Here is a 19,539-nt window from a genome sequence, read left to right as displayed (position 1 = left end):
GGCCCGCATCATGCAGCTGTTATTCTCGAGGATCGCTGAAAAAGACAAAGTCCTGGTTTGGTCAGAAGAGGCTGAGGGCACCTTCACAGCAACAAAGGAAGTGCTGGCGAGTGCCACCCCCACCCAGAGGCCCAAACCGTGCTCTCGGTAGACACCTTGGCCACAGCCGTTGGGGGTGTACTTGAGCAGTGGCTCAACGGACAGTGGCGCCCGCTGGCCTTCTTCAGCAGACACCTTCGAACTCCGGAGCTCAAGTACAGCGCCTGGCTCTGTACCTGGCCATCCGACACTTCTGGTACTTCCTGGAGAGCAGGCCGTTCATTGCATTCACTGATCCCAAGCCACTCATCCAGGCCTTCGCAATGGCCAAAGATCCCTGGTCGGCTCGCCAGCAGCGCCACCTCTCCTAATTGTTGGAGTTCACTACCGACATCCAGCACAGGACAGGAAGAGACAATGTCGTGGCAGACGCGCTCTCTCAACCCACAATCCACAACCTTGCCCCTGGCCTAAACTACACCCAGTTGGTGCAGGCACAGAGGGAAGACGCAGAAACGCAGGCCCTCCGTACCACCATTACAGGACTCCGCCTCCAGGACATGGGTTTGCCGGGCAGCCCAGACATACTGCTCTGTGACATTTCCACTGGTTCGCTGTGCTTGGTAGTTCCGCTGCAATGGAGGTCGCGGGCCTTCAGCATGGTCCACGATCTAGCACACCCCTCAGTCAAGACATCGGTGTGGATGGTGGCAGAGCGGTTTGTTTGGTACAGGCTCAAGAAGGAGGTAGCCCAAATGGCGAGGAGCTGCATTTAGTGCCAGACCTCCAAGATCCAGTGGTACACGAAGGCCCCGATTCAGCAGTTCAACCCGGCCATTATAAGGTTCCACCACATACATGTTGATATCGTGGGCCTCCTACCGGTGTCCAGGGAGGTGTGCTATCTGCTAATGGTGGTCGACCAGACTACGAGATGGCCAGAAGCCATCCCCATTAAGGACACTTCCGCCGAAACGTGCGCCAGGAACTTGCTTGCTCACTGGATCACCAGGTTCGGAGTCCTGGCGCACATCACCAGCGACATAGTCGCCCAGTTCACCTCTGCCCTCTGGACACAGTTGGCGAGCCTGCTGGGGGTTAAGCTCCACCACACCATGGCGTATCACCCACAAGCTAATGGCCTGGTGGAGTGATTTCACCGCCACCTGAAGTCGGCCCTCATGGCCCACCTCACCAGTCCCGGATAGGCAGACGAGATGCCCTGGGTCCTCCTCGGCATCAGGACAGCTCCGAAGGAGTTGGTGTATGGTGCGCCACTGTTGCTACCTGGTGAGTTATTCAGCCCGGAAACAGAGTCCATGACCAATCACCCAACCCTGTTGGCAGATCTCAGCAAAAACTTGCCTCGCTGGCCCCTCCGCCTCCTACGCACCACAGTGCCCGATCAGCCTGGCTACCCAAAGAGCTGGATGCGGCTGAATTTGTCTTCGTCCGGCACAGCCCGCACACTGCGCCCCTGCAGTGCCCTTATGAAGGTCCGTACAGCGTCCTGCAGTGGTCCAGCAAGACCTTCACATTGGACATTGGGGGTAAAAGTGACCTGTTTACGGTAGACCGCCTCAAGACTGCGCACCCGGACTTCATTCAACTGGTTCAACTGGCTCAGCCTAAGCGCTGAGGCCGTCCGCCCAAGCGGTGGGAAGCATAAGCCGGTTCTGGGTGGGGTTGTGTGGTGGCGCACATATTCATGGTGAACCAGCCCCACTTGTACTGATGTGTGGTGGGGTAGCCACGAGAAGATGGCACCGTCGGAGGACCTCCTTGCCTCATGGCTTTAGCCCAACGTGTGCCTCAGGCAGCCGTGAAGACATCCCACGTGGAGGCATAGCTCATGCTGCCCTTAAAGGGGCGTGCACGGGATTTGAATAAAAAACGATCATTGAGAACATCCAACGTGATGGTCGTTAGTCTCCTTCATCGTAGTTGCCGCCACACCCTTGCATTTTGTGCTCTGTGCATATTAACTTTGAGATCTAGAGTAGTTTTGACAATGCGAGGAATCAAATGCAAATCTTACACCGCTAACTTCAAAGTGAAAGTAGTTACGAGAGCAGAAGAAACTAGCCACAGAATTCGAGGTTGGTGAATCATCCTTCATGAATGGAGGAAAGAGAAAGATGAGCTTGAGAAAATAAACCTAGGAAAACACGCATGTCGTGGCCCCAAAACTAAATGGCCCCGGGTATGTGACTTGAAGGATTGGGTTCTTAGTTGGAGAGAACAAAATCAGGCTGTATCTACAGTTCACCATTCAGATGAAAGCGCATGTGAAAGAGGCAAGGCGGGTTTCCCATGGATATCAAAGTTTATGAAGTAAATATTTTATATTCAACATGTAAAAAAAGTTCTGGTATAGCGTCCTTATAGAGATAACATGTGGTGGGTTACCCAGTTTGTAAAAAAGCATAAAATGTGTGTTATTTGCGTAAAAATACGGTGCCCTTTTCCTCATGGAATTTTATGAGACTCGTAGAATCTTTTAGGATTCTCCCTTACCTTATCCGCCAAGGATATTTCACGTCCTCTTTTTGCTCTCCTGATGTCTCTTGGAAGTGTACTCCGACTTCTTTTATACTCCTCAAGGATGTTGCTTGGACTTGCGGAACTGAGTTACAGTGACAGGTTAAATCGGTTAGGAAGATTCCCTAGAGCATTGAAGAATTAGGGGAGATTTGATAGGAGTGTACAAAATTATGAAGGGTATAGACAACAGTAAATGCAAGCAGGAGTTTTCTACTGAGGTTAGGTGAGACCAGAACTAGAGGACATGGGTTAAGGCTCAAAAGTGAAATGTTTAAAGGGAACATTGGGGGCAGAGAGTGGTGAGAGTGTGACGAATGCGGGCTCAATTTTTGACATTCAGGAAAAATTTGGATAAGTACATGGATGGGAGGAGTAGGAAGGTTTTGGTCTGGGTGAAGGTCAATGGGGAGCATAATAGTTTGGCACAGACTAGATGGGCTGAAGGACCTGTTTGTGTGCTGCAGTGTTCTATGGTTCTAAGGGATTCACTTGCATATACCTAACATATACCTTCTTTCTTTGTTGACCAAAGCCTCAATATCCCTCATCATTCAAGATTCCTGTATCCTACCAGCTTTGCCTTTCACTCTATATAAGAACATGTTGGCCCTAAACTTACTCAATCTCAATCTTGCCAGATGACCTTTTACCTCACACAGTCTCTCTCAATCAACCTCTGTGAGTTCCTGTCTAATGCTATTAATTTAGGACTTTAACTTGAGGTGGGCCACGAGGGCCTATCTTTTTACAAGACTCTTTTAACCTCAGAGTGCTCCCCCACAGGCCCTTCCATTTTTTTGCCCCACCTCATTTCCCAAGAGGAGGTCATGCATTGGCCCCTTTCTGGTAGAGCCCTCTATTTGAGAGAACTTTCCTGGATGCATTTAACAAATTTTGCCCCATCCAAGCCTGTTGCAGTCCTGGTCAACAGATGTTTGGAAGATTGAGTGGGGTCTTGATTGAAACACAAGATCCTGATTGTTCTTAGAATCAAAGCATCATACAACATGGAAACAGTCCCTTTGGCTCAACTTGCAAATATCCCACCCACACTAGTCCCACCTGCCTGCTTTCAACCCCTACCCCTCTAAACCCATGTTTTTCATGTATCTGTCCAGTTTTTTTGAAACATTCCAATATTTCCTGCCTCAATCACCTCTTCCGGCAGCCATTTCCATCCACCCACTCCCCTGTGTAAAACAAAATGTTATCCCTTAGGTTCCTGTTTAATCTCTCCCCCTCACCCTAAACCTGTGTCCTCTGGTTACCCCTTCTCTGGGCAAAAGACTCTCTTCATTCAAGGCAAGGCATGCATGAAGAGATTGTTTCCTTTTATGGGATAATCTAAAAATATTTACAAGAAGGAGGTCTCCATTTAGTATAGAAGTGAGAAGTTCCTTCTCTCAGATGGTCAGGTCCTCAAAGGGCAGTGGAAGCTGGGTATTGGAATACGTAGATCAATTCTTAGAAACCTGAGGCAGTGATAGGTTGCTGCAGGTCGACTAGAAGGTGACGGTTACAATCAGATCAGCCCTGATCTTGTGGAATACAACCCAATGAATCAAGTGGCCTCCTCCAGCTTCTCAATGGTAATGCCATGCATTATAAATTATAACAATGAGAGCTGCTGGCAGGTGAATGCATAACCTGCTGCTAGAATAGTGCATGCAGTAAAACTTATGACGTTGGCTTTCAGTCATGGAGCTATACACTATGGCACAAGCCCTTCAGCCCAAGGCGTCCATGCCAACCAAACTGGCATTCTGGCTCAGTCTCATTTGCCTCCATTTAGGCCATTTCCTTTTAAACCCTTCAAATCCATAAATCTATTCAAACGCCTTTGGAATTTTGAAATTGTATCAACTTCCACAGCTGCTTCTGGGCACACCACCTTCAGAGTGAGAAGTTTGCCTCTCAGGTCCCTCTTAAATCTTTCCCCTCTCACTTAAGCCCACACTCTCTAATTTCAGCATGGTCTAACCTGTGGGATAAAAACTGGTCATTGCAATGCTGGTCAGCTGGTGTGCTTGAAGTTTTTGTGCAAAGAACAGCCGTCCATTTATGAAGATAGCCTTCATTCTGGCACAGGACGGTTCCCACAAATTGAGACCCACAAATTGAGAGGCAGGAATGATTGGCTGTGAATGAACGCATAGTGCGGGTTACTAGCCTCCCTAGAAATGATCATCAGGAAGCTGCACTGATCATGAACTATCAATGAACACTGAGAGGATGTATTCCCTCTCTGTGAAGGAACATGTGGATTTAAACTAGGATCTCTCATGTTCACAAGCATACATTGGGATGCATCTCGGGGAAGCTTGCAATGGCAGCAACTCCCTAATCCTAGTTTGCATGCTGATGTGAGCTACAGATGAAGCCTCTTCTTGGACTGTACTCCTTGAAGAATGAGGGGGGACCTCGTAGAAGCATTTTGAATGAGGAAAGGCCTGGACAGGGTAGATTTGACGGTTGTTTCCCATAGTAGGGGAATCTGGACAAGAGGGCACAACTTCAGGATTGAAGGGCACCCATTTTAAACAGAGGTGTGGAAGAATTTCCTTAGCCAGAGAGTGGTGAATCTCTGGAAATTGCTACCATGGGTGTCTATGGAGGCCAGGTCATTGGGTGTATTTAAGGCAGAGATTGATAGGTATCTGAATAGTCAGGGTACCAAAGGTTATGGGGAAGAAGGCAGGAGAGTGGAGCTGAGAGGGAGAATGGATCAGCTCATGATGAGCCTGGTGGAGCAGACCCGACGGGGCAAAAGACTTACTACTGATCCTATTTCTTATAGTCTTCTGGAGTAGAGAAATTCAGTGGTTTCCCTAATCTAGTTGTGAGTAGATATATACATAAGTTGTGGTCTGTATTGACTCCTGCAGCTAAGACTGAGGGTGACCTTGACTTCAAGTGTGAAGAGTCCATGCACACCTATGTAGTTGAGGTTTTATGTCACAGTTTTATCTCAGTGATAACTGCCTGGTGCAAGTGCGGTCCATGTAGACATTGCTCCTCTTTGAAAAGTGGATGAGAACCTGGCCCCCATAAACTTTGGATGGATGAACTCTTTGGTGATGAGTCCTTGTATATTTTCTCATATTTAGTTCTCTTGAGGGCAAGAAGAGAGATATATCTGGACAAATATCAGTTTTAGTTTTTTTATTTAAAAAAAAATTGGGCAACACATTTAGCATAGCAGTTAGAGCCAGTGGCCAGGATTTGAATCCACTACTGCCTGCAAGGAGTTTGTACGTCTTCCTATGACCAGCGTGGGTGCTTCGGTTTCATCCCAAGTTCCACAGACATATTATGAGGATTGGTAGGTTAATTGGGCAGCATGAGTTTCAATGGCCGGAATTGGCTTCAACTATTTTATAAATCAATTAAAAATATTAGTTGGGGTGGCATTTGAATAAGCAAGGAAGGCTTGTTTACAGTGCAAGGGTACAGCTGGCTGACTCTGAATAGGCTTAATGCGATAGTCATCATGTTCAACAGCATAGAAACAGGCCCTTTGGCCCATCTTGTCCATCTAGACCAAACTGATCATACCCCTTATCCCATATTCAGCCCATGTCCCTCTAAATCTGTCCAATCCATGTACCTGTCTAATGTCTTTTCAACATTACAATTGTCCCTGCCTCTACCACTTCCTGCGTTTCAGATACCGTCCACCCTCTGTGTGAAGCAGAAGCCCTTTAGCTCCTGATTAAACCTTTCCTTAAATCTATGCCCTTTAGGTTTACATTCCCTGGCCCTGAGAGAAAGACCATGACCAAAAAGGCGATGATGTTTCAGAACAAGCAGTAAATGCCGGGTAATTCATTTAGAGATACAACGTGGTAACAGGTCCTTCTGACCCACAAACACGTGCCTCCCAAATACACCAATTGATCTACTAAGACCCCATACATCTTTGGAATGTGGTAGGAAACTGGAGCACATGGAGGAAACCCTCACAGACACGGGGAAAGTGAACCAACTCCTTGCAGTCAGTGGCCGGTTCAAACCCGGTTTGCTGGCACTCTAATAGGATTTCTCTAACTATTACACAAATCGTGCCACCCCAATCTGCAGGTACAATTACTAAGGCAAGTATATGCAAATTTGCTTTATTAATTTTGGAGAACACAATATTTTTTCCACTGTTGCGTGAACAAATGGCATGCATGCATTGTGAAAGCGAAAAGGGATACGGGTAAAGTGTTGTTCTGGAAGAAGAGTCACTGAATCCTTGGGGTATGACTGAGTGAGAAATTGTGGAAAGGAGAAGTTATTGCAATTGCTTGGATATTGGCTACTGGGCTGCCAGGAAGCATGTGCTAAGTGAGGGTGATGTTCAGTTGACCAGTTTCATTTCTGCTGTCACTTGCTGATTTTGCCAGCTCCGCGTGGGCGCATGGAAATGGCTCTTAGTATTTCTTAGACAGCTTGGAGACTTGGACAGATTTCCCACATCCAGAAAGGAGAAGTTTGATGTGTATGTTCAGCCAACGCCCTAATCCGTGGGAAGCCTCAGCGAACCCTCGTGTCCAATTATTTTGGAGCTAAATGACATCTCTCTCTCTCTTTCTCTCTCTGCACTGGACTTGTCTCCACCATTACTGCAGTCTTAGAAATATAGAGGGACGTTACCATTTACCATTTAAAATGGTGAGGTTCAGCAGGCAGGCAAAATCGCATTTGAGTGGGAAAGGTCAGTGAAAATTATGGATAGACCTTTGTTTCTTTGAATCCTGGAATAATTGAATGATATAACTGAACTGAGGGCTGACAGGTTCAGCTCTGACAGAATCATCTGATTTGAGGATGACACAATGGTAGTTGCCCTCATCAGCAACAAAGAGGAGGTTGAAAGAGGTATGTGGTGGAAGAGCGACAACCCGAGTCTCAAGGTGAGCAAGACAAAGGAGATGATTGTGGACTTCAGGAAGACCAAGGACCACTCCCCACTGCACAGAAATGGCTTCATTGTCGAGAGAGTAGGAAACATAAAGTTCCTTGGCATCTTCATTAGTCTGGAAGGTACAGCAGCGCCCTCACTTCCTAAGGGGGTTGAGGAGGGCAAGGCTACCGGCCCCCATCCTAATAACGTTCTACTGGACAGGAGCACAATAGAGAGTGTCCTTGCTGGCTTCATCATTGTGTGTGGTATGGTAGTTCCAAAGCAACAGATCAGAGGTCAGTACAGATCGTGATTAAAACTGCTGAAAAGATCATTGGGTTTTCCCCTTCCCTCTATTGACAATATCTACATGAGTGGTGCTTAAAGAGGCCTCAGTGAATTATTGAGGACTGTATCATCCTGCTCTCAGTATATTTGAGACACCTCCTTCAAGAAAGTACTGGAGTATAAAAACTAGGACTGCCAGGCTGGGAAACAGCTTCTTCCGGCAGGCGGTGAAACTGTCGAACAACCTTGGAAACCCATAAATTATTTTTACATATATTTTAGATCACAATGTATATATATCGTTTGTATGTCAGGTGTACTGTGAGGCTGGAGATGCACTGTGTGGTAAACCACTGGATGTATATATTTATCTGTCTGGGCTCACCCATTGGCCGACTGTACCTGTGGCTCCTCCCATAGGTTCCTGAATAAAGGTGACAGTCCCTCAGCCCCATTCCCAGTTCAGGTCAGTTGACCAGCAGGGATGTGCCTTCATTCTATTGCTAATAAAAGCCTATCAGTTTTGTTGAACTTCAGTCTTTTGAGGGGGCGTGACAAGATGGTGTAGAGTCTAGACATGCAATCTCGACCTCTCTGACCAGACCTATAAATACCTGTTTTTTAACCTTTTGTTTTCAAGTTTAAACTTTTTAAATTTTAGTTTAAAGTATTAAGGAATTATTATGGCCACTAATGGTAAAAAGACTAAACCTCAAGTTCATAAGAAGTTAAATTTTCGAAGTGCTGAAGATTTGGGGCCTAGACGACTTGATACACCCCCAGGCTCAATCTCTTCATTGTCTAAACCCCAAAGATAGCCTGTGGGGGCTGAAAAAAAAATCTATTGCTCACCAAATGAAGGATGGCGCTGGAATTACCCGTTCTCCGGAAGAAGGTGCATGTTCCCAAGAAGTGGACCCCGATTTGGAAAGCCTTTCGATTTCAATGGAGGGAGCACACAGGAAGACGACTCCATTGTTGGAAATGCATCAGGTAACATTTCAATCTGAAGAAATAGTTTTTCTTCGTGAATTGATGAGAAATCAACGAGATATAGGGGGAGACCAGCGGCGACCCTCTGAGGAAGTCGGGGTGCCGTCGCTGGGAGTCCAGACCCGCAGTAAAACTTTTAAAATGCCCTCTGTTGAGTTGCTGCAGGAGCTGCACTTACCTTGTTCTGCCACTATGTCAGAGAGAGCAGAGCTGAGATTTACGGATTCACAGTGTATGCAATTGAATGCAATTATTCAAGCTGTTATAAAATCTGGAATGGATTTGTTGACATCTCAAATGAATGAAATGTTTCAAATGAATACTGGTATAAGTTCAGAATTAAATATGTTTAAGACACGTGTGGATGCATCTTACGAAGAATTAAAAAAACTTCAGACTGCTTTTTTGGACTGTAAACAATGAGTGACTTCTAACAGAAATAGTGTTGAAGGTGGAAAAATCAGTCATAGAATTAGGAGAACATGAGAAGGAGCCAGAAAGAAAAATAGATTATTTGGAAAATCAAAGCAGAAGGAATAATGTGAAAATTGTTGGTTTGCCAGAAGGTATAGAAGGACAAGATCCTCTTTGCTTTTTTAAAGACTGGATTCCACAAATATTAGGGCAATAATTTTTCTCTGAGGGATTGGCACTGGAAAGAGCCCATAGAGCTTTAAGAAGAATACCCTCAGCTGGTCAACCACTGAGACCGGTAATAATTCGATGTTTGAGTTATTTGGATAGAGAAGCAATACTTCGACTTGCCGTACAAAATGCGAGACAACAACAAACTCCATTATTGATTCAGAATAGCAGAGTTTTTTTAAAATCCTGATCTGTATCAACATGTCATTCAATGTCGGCATCGATTCAATCCAGTTAAAGAAGTTTTGTGGAGTAAAGGTTATAAGTCTACTTTTCATTACCCTGCAGTGTTGAAGGTGTTTTACGGAGACTATCAATTTCAGTTTTTTGAAACTGATCGTGAAGCAATGATTTTTGCTGATTCATTGCCAGATATAAGAGGACCAAGACATAGTCCACCATTATCTCCAAAAGAAAAATTTGGTAGCTCTGGAAATGGAAGAAATGGCAGAAATGGGAAAAACAGGAATGGAGTCTACCTCTTTCCAAAATGGGATCTTCGAGATTGCAATCTTCTGGATGAAAAGAAGAATTTTCTTATTCTATTCTTTTCTTTTGTTATTATGATATTTTGATGTTATTGACTGTTTGGCTGGGGAGGGAGAGATTTGCACTAAGTTCTTTACTAGTCATCAGCCACTGGTGGGCAACCCACACCCAATTTTTGTTTAGGGGCTTACTACCTTTTGGTAGTTTTTTTGGGGGGGATTTTCTTTTCTTTATTTTTAAAAATTTTTTTTAGTTTTTAATTTGTGATTTTTTTTTAATTGGAGGGCCTATATACGTTGATTTGAGTTTTTATATAAAGATATTATTGGTATTTATTAATAATTGTAGATATGTCAAAGTTGAGGTTTGCTACTTTTAATGTTCGAGGATTAAATAGTGCGATTAAATGTAAGCGAGTCTTGGCGTATATTAAGAAAATGAAAAATGATATTGCCTTTTTACAAGAAACACATTTGAATGTGAAGGAAAGCATGAAATTAAAAAGGGATTGGGTTGGGCATGTATATTCTTCTTCATTTAATTCTAGAGCAAAAGGTGTAGCAATTTTGATACATAAAAATTTATCTTTTGAATTACAATCAATGGAGGAAAAGGCAGGATGTATTCTTAAATTGAATTGTAAGATTTTTAGTGAATTTTGGACTTTACTTAATATTTATGCCCCAAATGTAGATGATGAAATATTTATTTCGGATGCATGTTTATGTGAATGTCAAGCTAATGATAATATTTTAGTTGGTGGTGATTTTAATTGTGTTTTGGAACCTTTATTAGATAAATCTCCGAAGAAAGTTTAAAAAATCCAAGATGGCAATCCAGGTTCAAGCGTTGATGAACGATCTTAATTTAGTAGATATTTGGAGATGTCTTAATCTGACAGAGAAAGATTTTTGCTTTTATTCATCTAGACATGAATCATTTTCAAGGATTGACTTCTTTTTAGTATCGGCACATTTACAAGGGAAAATACAACAAGCGGAATATAAAAGTAGGGTGATTTCAGATCATTTCCTGTTATATTTTACATATGAAACTTCTGAGAAAATTCAAATAGCTTATCGTTGGAGATTTAATACAATGTTGTTAAAAATATGGAATTTACTGATTTTTTGAAAAAACAAATTAATTTTTTTTGAAAGAAAATTCTAATTCTGTTCGAAGTAAGTTTGTATTATGGGATGCTATGAAAGCCTATTTGAGAGGACAAATAATTAGTTATACTTCTAAAATAAAAAAAGAATCGATTAAATCAGAGTCTTGAATTAGAGAAACAGATTGATGAGTTAGAAAATGAATTTCAGAAAGATGCTACAGAAGATCAGAAAATAGACTGATATTGGAGGATGGAGATATACAGGAGTTAGAAGAACCATTTACTGATTCGGAAATTAAAATGGCTATGCTAGAAATGCCGAACGATAAATCGCCTGGTGATGATGGATTATCGGTTGAATTTTATAAAATTTTTTATGATGATTTATCTACAGTGTTTGGGGATGTATTACGTCAAGTTTGATAACATTATTATTTACCTGAGTCTTGTTCTAGTGCTTTAATTACAGTAATTCCTAAAAAAGATAGAGATCCTTTGAAAGTATCTTCATATAGACCAATTTTGTTGTTAAATGTAGATTATAAAAATAATAGCTAAAATATTAGCGAATAGATTGGCTAAATTTTTACCAAAGTTGATTCATATTGATCAAACAGGTTTTATAAAGAATAGATATGCTTCAGATAACATTTTGCGCGTGATTAGTTTGATTAATAGATTTCGACAATCTTTAGATAATCCGATGGTGATATCCTTAGATGCAGAAAAAGCATTTGATAGAGTTGAATGGAATTTTTTGTTTAAAATTTTGGAGAAATTTAAGTTTGGTCCTTCTTTTATTGGTTGGATTAGGGCTCTATATAGTAAACCGGTAGCTAGAGTATTGACGAATGATTTGATTTCTGAATCTTTTAAATTAACTCGATCAACTCGTCAAGGTTGTCCTTTATCACCAGCTTTGTTTGAGTTAGTGATTGAACCTTTAGCACAGTTGATAAGACAAAATACACAGATACAAGGTATGAAAGATTTAGATGAGGAGTATAAAATTAATTTATTTACTGATGATGTATTGGTGTATTTAATAAATCCAGCTCAGTCACTTTTGCATTTGAAGGAATGTTTAATACAATATGGATGTCTTTCTGGATATAAAGTTAATTGGGGAAAAAGTGAAATATTACCAGTAAGTGAAGGAGATTATTCAGTTTATAAGAATATTATTAATTTGAAGTGGACTAATCGAATTAAATATCTGGGTATAATGTTGAATGTTAATTATCAATATTTATATAAATTAAATTATGCTCCGTTAATGAAAAATATTAAAACTGATTTGATTAAATGGAAAGATTTACCTATTAATTTAATGGGAAGGATAAATACAATTAAGATTAATATCTTTCCGTGTATACAATATTTGTTTCAATCTATTCCGTATTTACTTGATAAATTATTTTTTCGAGATTTAAATAAAACGGTTAGGGAGATTTTATGGAGGGGTAAATTTTCGAAAGTAGCTTTGAATAAATTAACTTGGAAATATGAGTTAGGGGGACTACATTTACCACATTTTCAAATTTATTATGAGGCAGCCCAACTTAAATTTATTAGTTCATTGATGGATTTTGTACGGCCTCCTAGTTGGGCTAAAATTGAGGTGGCAAGTATTTCTGAATTTGAAATACATCAATTTTTGTTTAGGTGGAATATAAATTTGTTACAACAATATAATGTGCCTATACTAAAATATTTAATGAAGTTATGGATAAAGAAAAATAAAATGATAGTTTCTAGGGGTAAATTATTGGCTTTGACTCCATTGTATAATAATCATGTGCCTCAGATTGAAGAGACTGCCATCCGTGCGGTACCGGATGTAAACACATTCTTCGTTGTTGAGGTCTTTATTGGCTTGTTTCAGCATCATGCTGAAGAAGATAGTAAAGAGGGTTGGTGCGAGGACGCAGCCATGCTTCACGCCGTTGTCAATGGAGAAGGGTTCGGAGAGCTCATTGCTGTATCTAACCCGACCTTGTTGGTTTTCATGCAGTTGGATAACCATGTTGAGGAACTTGGGGGGGCATCCGAGGCGCTCTAGTATTTGCAAAGCCCTTTCCTGCTCACGGAGTCAAAGGCTTGGGTGAGGTCAACAAAGGTGATGTAGAGTCAATATTCATTGGAATGACTTCATCACCAACATCGAAGTACTCGAGCTGGCAGAGTCCGCAAGCATCGAATACATGCTGCTGAAGACCCAACTGCGCTGGGTGGGTCACGTCTCCAGAATGGAGGACCATCACCTTCCCAAGATCGTGATCTATGGCGAGATCTCCACTGGCCACCGAGACAGAGGTGCACCAAAGAAGAGGTACAAGGACTGCTTAAAGAAATCTCTTGGTGCCTGCCACATTGACCACCGCCAGTGGGCTGATATCACCTCCAACCGTGCATCTTGGTGCCTCACAGTTCAGCGGGCAGCAACCTCCTTTGAAGAAGACCGCATAGCCCACCTCACTGACAAAAGACACAGGAGGAAAAACCCAACACCCAACCCCAACCAACCAATTTTCCCTTGCAACCGCTGCAACCGTGCCTGCCTGTCCCGCATCGGACTTGTCAGTCACCAACGAGCCTGCAGCAGACGTGGACATACCTCTCCATAAATCTTCGTCCGCGAAGCCAAGCCAAAGGAATAATAATCAATATTTCTTTTTCAATACATAATCAAAGTTTATTGCATTGGAGATTTAAAGGTGTGAAAAATTTGGGAGATTGTTTTAAAGAGGATAAGTTTTTATCTTTTAATCAGATGAAGGAAGATTTTGGTATTGGTAAGAATTCTTTATTTCTTTATTATCAAATTCGATCTTTGGTAAAATGTATGTTTGGTAGAGATATGATTTTACCTGAAATGACTAAATTTGAGACTTTTCTTATGAAGGTACCAGTGAAGGGTTATATTTCATTTATGTATCAAATATTACAGGATGGTATAGATAAAAAGGGTTGGGATAGATCTAAAATTAAATGGGAAGCGGATATTGGTTTTATTTTTTCTGAAGAGGATTGGTTAGATACCTGTTATGATAGTGTAACTAGATTGATAAATGCACATTATGCAAGGATTAATTACAATTTTTTGCATCAATTATATTTGACACCTGAAAAATTTAAAAAATATGGTTTTAATGAATCAGATTTGTGTTTTAGATATGGTGATACGGTTGGAACTTTTTTTCATGCTGTTTGGTTATGTATACATGTACAATCTTTATGGAAGAAAATTCATTCATTTTTAGAATATCTGTATAAGATTAAAATCATTTTAGATCCAACAGTATTTTTATTGGGTAGTTTGCAACCTCTGAAAGGTTTAGATAAATTCCAGCTTGCTTTTGTATATTTAGCTTTATCTGTAGTGAAAATATGTATTGCTAGTACGTGGAAAGATACAAATATGATTGATATTAATAGATGGCATAATGAGGTGAAATATTGTTTAATAATGGAAAAAATTACGTATGGTAATTATAATTTTTTTATTAATAAGTGGCTGTTATACTCGGAATATTTACATTTCAATTTATATTGATTAGATTTTATTATGTATATTTAACTTTTTCTTTAATATTCTTTCTTTTTTCTTTTTTCTTGCTGAAGGGGGCGTTCTTTTCTTTTTTTTTCTTTATTTTTCTATATATATGAAAAAAAATTCATGTTCATGTTTAATTGCTGTGTATGTCATATTATTTGTTTTATAAAGTTTAAAAAAATGGTTTGGCACAGACTAGAAGGGCTGAAGGGTCTGTTTCTGTGCTGTAATGTTCTATGGTTGTTTCAGTCTCCCATGATTTTATTAGGTCACCCGTCAGCCTCCTACTCTCCAGTGTTTAAAAACCTATGTTGGTCCAATCTCTCCCCTTAAATCATACCCTCTAAACTGTACAACATCCTGGTAAATCTCCTTTTGTACCTTTTCAAAAGCCTCCACACCCTTCCTGTAATGGGGCAACCAGAATTGCATACAATATTCCAAATGTAGCCTCACCAAATTTTATACCGCTACAATGTGACCTCCTCATTTTTATACTCAATGCCCTTCCCAATGAAGACAAGCAACCATATGCCTTCTTTACCACCCAATCTACTTGTGTGGCCACTATCAATGAGCAATGGACCTGGATCCCAGATCTCTCTGCACATCAATAAGCCTGACCTGTAACTATATATTTGACCTCAACTCATCTGGATTAAACCCAATCGGCCATTTCTCTGCCCGTATCTTTAACTGATCTTTATCCTGTTGTATTCCCTCTACATTCTCCACAACTCCACCAATCTTTGTATCATCCACAAACTTATTAACCCACGCACCTACTTTTAAATCATCGTCATTTCCATAAATCATAAAGAACAGGGTCCACAATGCTGATCCCTGTGGAACACCACAGGTCATGGACCTCTAGCCCAAATATACCCTTCCACCATTACCATCTGTCTTCTACGAGTCAGCCAATTTCATATCTAAATCATTAACTCACCATGGATGCCGTGGTTTGGGGAAAGCGAGGCCATTCATCATGCAGTGCTTGCAGTGTTGGCAGGAAAAATCGGGTTGCTATTTTTCTCTGCTTCAAACAACTGCGAGCCATTTACAAGGAAGCACGTTTTCAGAGTTCTTCATTCACTGCACCATGTGAATGAAATGGCCACACACACACACACACACACACACACACACACACACACACACACACACACACACACACACACACACACACACACACACACACACCCTGTCACTATTGCGGACAGAGCAAAGATGCTCAGAAAAGCGAACTCCCAGTTTCTCCGATGTAGAGAAGGTCACAAAGGGAGCACTAGATGCAGTAGTTAACTCCTGTGGATACTTGAAAGGACTGTTTGGGGCCCAAATTGTGGTGAGGGAGGAGGTGTGAGGGCAAATGTGGTATTTCCTGCAGATTGGTGGGGAGGGCTAAGTAGATGAGAGAATCAAGGAGGGTCCCTATGGAAGGCAGAGATGGGAGGTGATATCCACAACATGATTCCACTACCAGACAATTCAGCGTCCCACTTCCATACTCACAGTGTCTGTCCATGGCCTCTTACTATCCCACCAAAACCACCCAAAAATTGGAGGAACAATACTTGATTTTCCAACCTGACCCTCTCCAACTGGATGGCATTAATATCGACTTCTCCAATTTCCGTTAGCCTACTCTCCATTCTCCCTCCCATCCCTGTCTTCGGTCCCCTGTCTTCTTTCCCTCAGGTCACCACCCTCTTCCATCTCTTTTCAGAGAGTTATCCCCCCCACCACTTGCAGCCATGCCCTCCCTCCCTCCTCCACCTATTACCTCCTGCCTCTGGGACCGTGCTCCTCTACGAACCCCTCCCCCACTACCATTCTGTCTGGGCGCCTGCTGACATTTTTCCATACCTTTATGAAGGGCTCAAGCCTGAAACACTGGTTATGTATTTTTATCTTTGCTATATAAAGCACACAGTTTGAACTGCTGAGTTTCTCCAGCACTGTGTTTTTCAGTTAACATGAGAATCAGAATTTATTGTCATGAACAAGTCATAAAATTCGGTGTTTTACAGCAGCATCACGGGGCAAATGACATTACTCTAAAAAAATTAAATAATAATAACTATACTAGTGGACGAAAAGTGAGGCAGCGTCTTTGGTTCATTAATTATTCAGGAATCTGATGGCAACTGGGAAGAAGCTGTCCTTGTGTTGCTGAGTGCGCATCTTCATGCTCCTGTATGTTTTTCCTGATGATAGCAGAGTGAAGAGGGCATGGCCTGGGTGGTGGGGATCCTTGAGGATAGAGGCTCCTTTCTTAAGACACTGCCTCATTGATATCCTCGATGGAGTGAAGTCTGGTGCCTGTGATATTGCAGACTGAGCTAACAACTCTCTGGAGTTTATTCTTGTTCTGAGAGTTGGTGCCTCCATACCAGGCAGTGATGCAACCAGCCAGAATGTTCTCTACAGTACATCTGTAGAAGTTGGCGAGAGTCTTCAGTGACATACTGAATCTCCTCAGACACCTCTCAAAGTATAGCCACTGGTGAGCCTTCTTTGTGATTTCATCAACATGGAGGCTCTAGGACAGATTCTCGGAGATATTGACACCCAGGAATTTGTAGTTCTTGACCCTCTCCACTATTGAGCCCTCGATGAGGATTGGGCCGTGTTCCCTTGACTTCCTCCTGAAGTCCACAATCATCTCCTTGGTTTTGCTGACGTTGACTGCAAGGTTGTTGCTACACCATTCAACTATTGATCTATTTCCTTCCTTTATGCTTCCTCATTGCTGTTTGTGTTTCTGTTGTCAACTATGGTGTCCTGGGCAAACTTGTAGATGGTATTGGAATTGTGCCTGACCACACAGTCATGGGTGTATAATGAGTAGAGCAGTGGGGTAAGCACGCATCCTTGGGGTGCACCGTTAATGATCAGTGAGGAGGAGACATTGTTTCCATTTCATATTGACTGTGGGCTTCTGATGAGAAAGTCAAGGATCCAGTGGCAGAGGTCTAGAGTTTGTAGCTTCTTGACCAGCACTGGGGAATAATGGTATTGAAGGCTGAGTTATAATCTATGAAAAGTAGCCATGTGTATGAGTTGCTGTTGTCAAGGTGATCCAGTGCTGAGTGGAGAGGGAGCGATATTGCATCTGCTGTGGAGCGATGGTGACGATAGATGAATTGCAGTGGGTCCAGATCTTTACTTAGGAAGCTGTTAATTCTGGCCATGACCAGCCTCTCAAATCATTTCATCACAGTAGATGTTAGTGCTACTGGATGGTAGTCATTGAGGCAGCCTACACTCTCTTCTTGGGGTCCAGGATGATTGATGCTGTTATCACAAGCACACCGGAATTACTAAAGTGATAGGTTCTCGTTGCTGTTAAACCAGGAGTGTGCAGATGCTGGGGTTGAGTGCAATCCACATGTGTGCTGGAGAAACTCAACAGGTCACAGAGCATCCATAGGAAGTAAAGGGTAACCAACATTTTGGGCCTGGGCCCTTCGTCAGGTATACATTTGTGTACTGCACGGTTTTGCATTACTTACTGAATACAATATTCAAGATTATTTTATTGTATGTAATACACAAAATTTAGTTTAGTTTGCTGTAACAGAAAATGCCTGGTGTCCTTTACAGTCAGAGAAAGAGAAGCAGAAGTGAGTCCTCCCAGTGACACTGAGTGTCCATGAATTCACCTCCAGCACTCTTGCAATTCCTCTGCCAAATAGACCAGTCCAAACGATCGGCAACCCGAGTTCCAGGTTCAAACCTTCAGCACAATTGGGAAGCCTTCATTGCCCTCAGCACCTTCTTGCATTCCAGTTCTGATACCCAGTATCCCTACAGTCAGCCTCCAGCAGCCCACAGCCTAGAGTGAATCCCTTGACCACAGTTTCCAGCAACCCATAGCCTGCGTGGATAACAGCCCTCCGCCGATGTATTCTTCAGCTATAAAGTTCCTCACTGGTCCACCGCCATGGTCACCGTTCTGTGGGGTCATATCCTCTTTCTCAAGCAGGGATGGTCTCCCTGTTTTCTTGGTGTCCTGCTCTAGTCCTCTGCTTCCCCGGAGTCTGCAACCCCTTGAGGCTGCTGCTGAACACAGGTGCCGCCATCTTGGGCCCAGTCTCCTCAGTCACAGGATTTAAAAAAAAACACCTTTAACAAGCCATTTAAACTATGTGCAGAGCCATCAGTAGTTGGACTGGGCAGCGAAACCTGGCGGAGGAGTGCTGTGCCTCCTTTTCCCAGGCCCACACCAGTGGGAGCACTGTCATTGAAGCAGTTCCAATAAAACATTGAAACCTTGTTGGAGGCAGTTCAGAGAAAATGTATTAGATTGATTCCTGATATGAAGACATTTGACTTGGGAGGAAAATTTAAACAGGTTGACGTTTAGAAGCGTGAGTGGTAATCTTATTAAATGTACACAATTATGAGAGGATTTGACAAGACAGTGATAAGATATTTTCCTTCAGGGTGGAATTTAGAAATACTGATATAGTTGCAGAAGGAATAAAAGATTGTCCATCTAAACTGGAGATGAGAAATTATTATGTCTCAGGGGATAGTGAGTTTATTGAGGATGAGATTTTTATAACTATGGATATTAATGGTTAATGGGAACAGGCTAGAAAATGGAGCTAAGGATAAGATTAGACCTGTTATGATCTCACTAAATGGCAGGGCAAGCTGTAGAGGCCTATTTCTGCTATTTCTTATTAAAGTAAATGTTGAGTAAGTCTCTCTCTCTCTTTCGCTCTCGGTCCCTCTCATTCTCTCTCTCCCTCTCATTCTCTTTCTCTCCCTATCTTCTTTTACCCCTGTCTCCCTTTCCTTCTCTCAACATTACGGACGCCAGTCTTCACTCCATTGAGGACATCCATTCTTTCTTAAGAAAGAAGCCTCTATTCTCAAGGATCCCCACCACACAGGCCATGCCCTCTTCACTCTGCTACCATCAGGGAAAAGGGACAGGAGCCTAAAGGCGAGCTCTCAGCAGCACAAGGA

At 42.3% G+C, this 19,539-nt stretch overlaps 1 protein-coding gene across 10 annotated transcripts in view; it reads left to right on the top strand.

Annotated features, from left to right (window-relative positions):
- Positions 1–19,539, top strand: part of LOC138741135 (oxysterols receptor LXR-alpha-like) — a 90,587-nt gene that overhangs the window by 31,715 nt on the left and 39,333 nt on the right. The window lies entirely within an intron of this gene.

The sequence above is a fragment of the Narcine bancroftii genome, chromosome 1 (assembly GCF_036971445.1).
Source record: "Narcine bancroftii isolate sNarBan1 chromosome 1, sNarBan1.hap1, whole genome shotgun sequence".
Taxonomy (NCBI): domain Eukaryota; kingdom Metazoa; phylum Chordata; class Chondrichthyes; order Torpediniformes; family Narcinidae; genus Narcine; species Narcine bancroftii.
The sequence above is the reverse complement of the archived record's forward strand: the minus strand, read 5'-3'. Positions and strand labels throughout refer to the sequence as shown.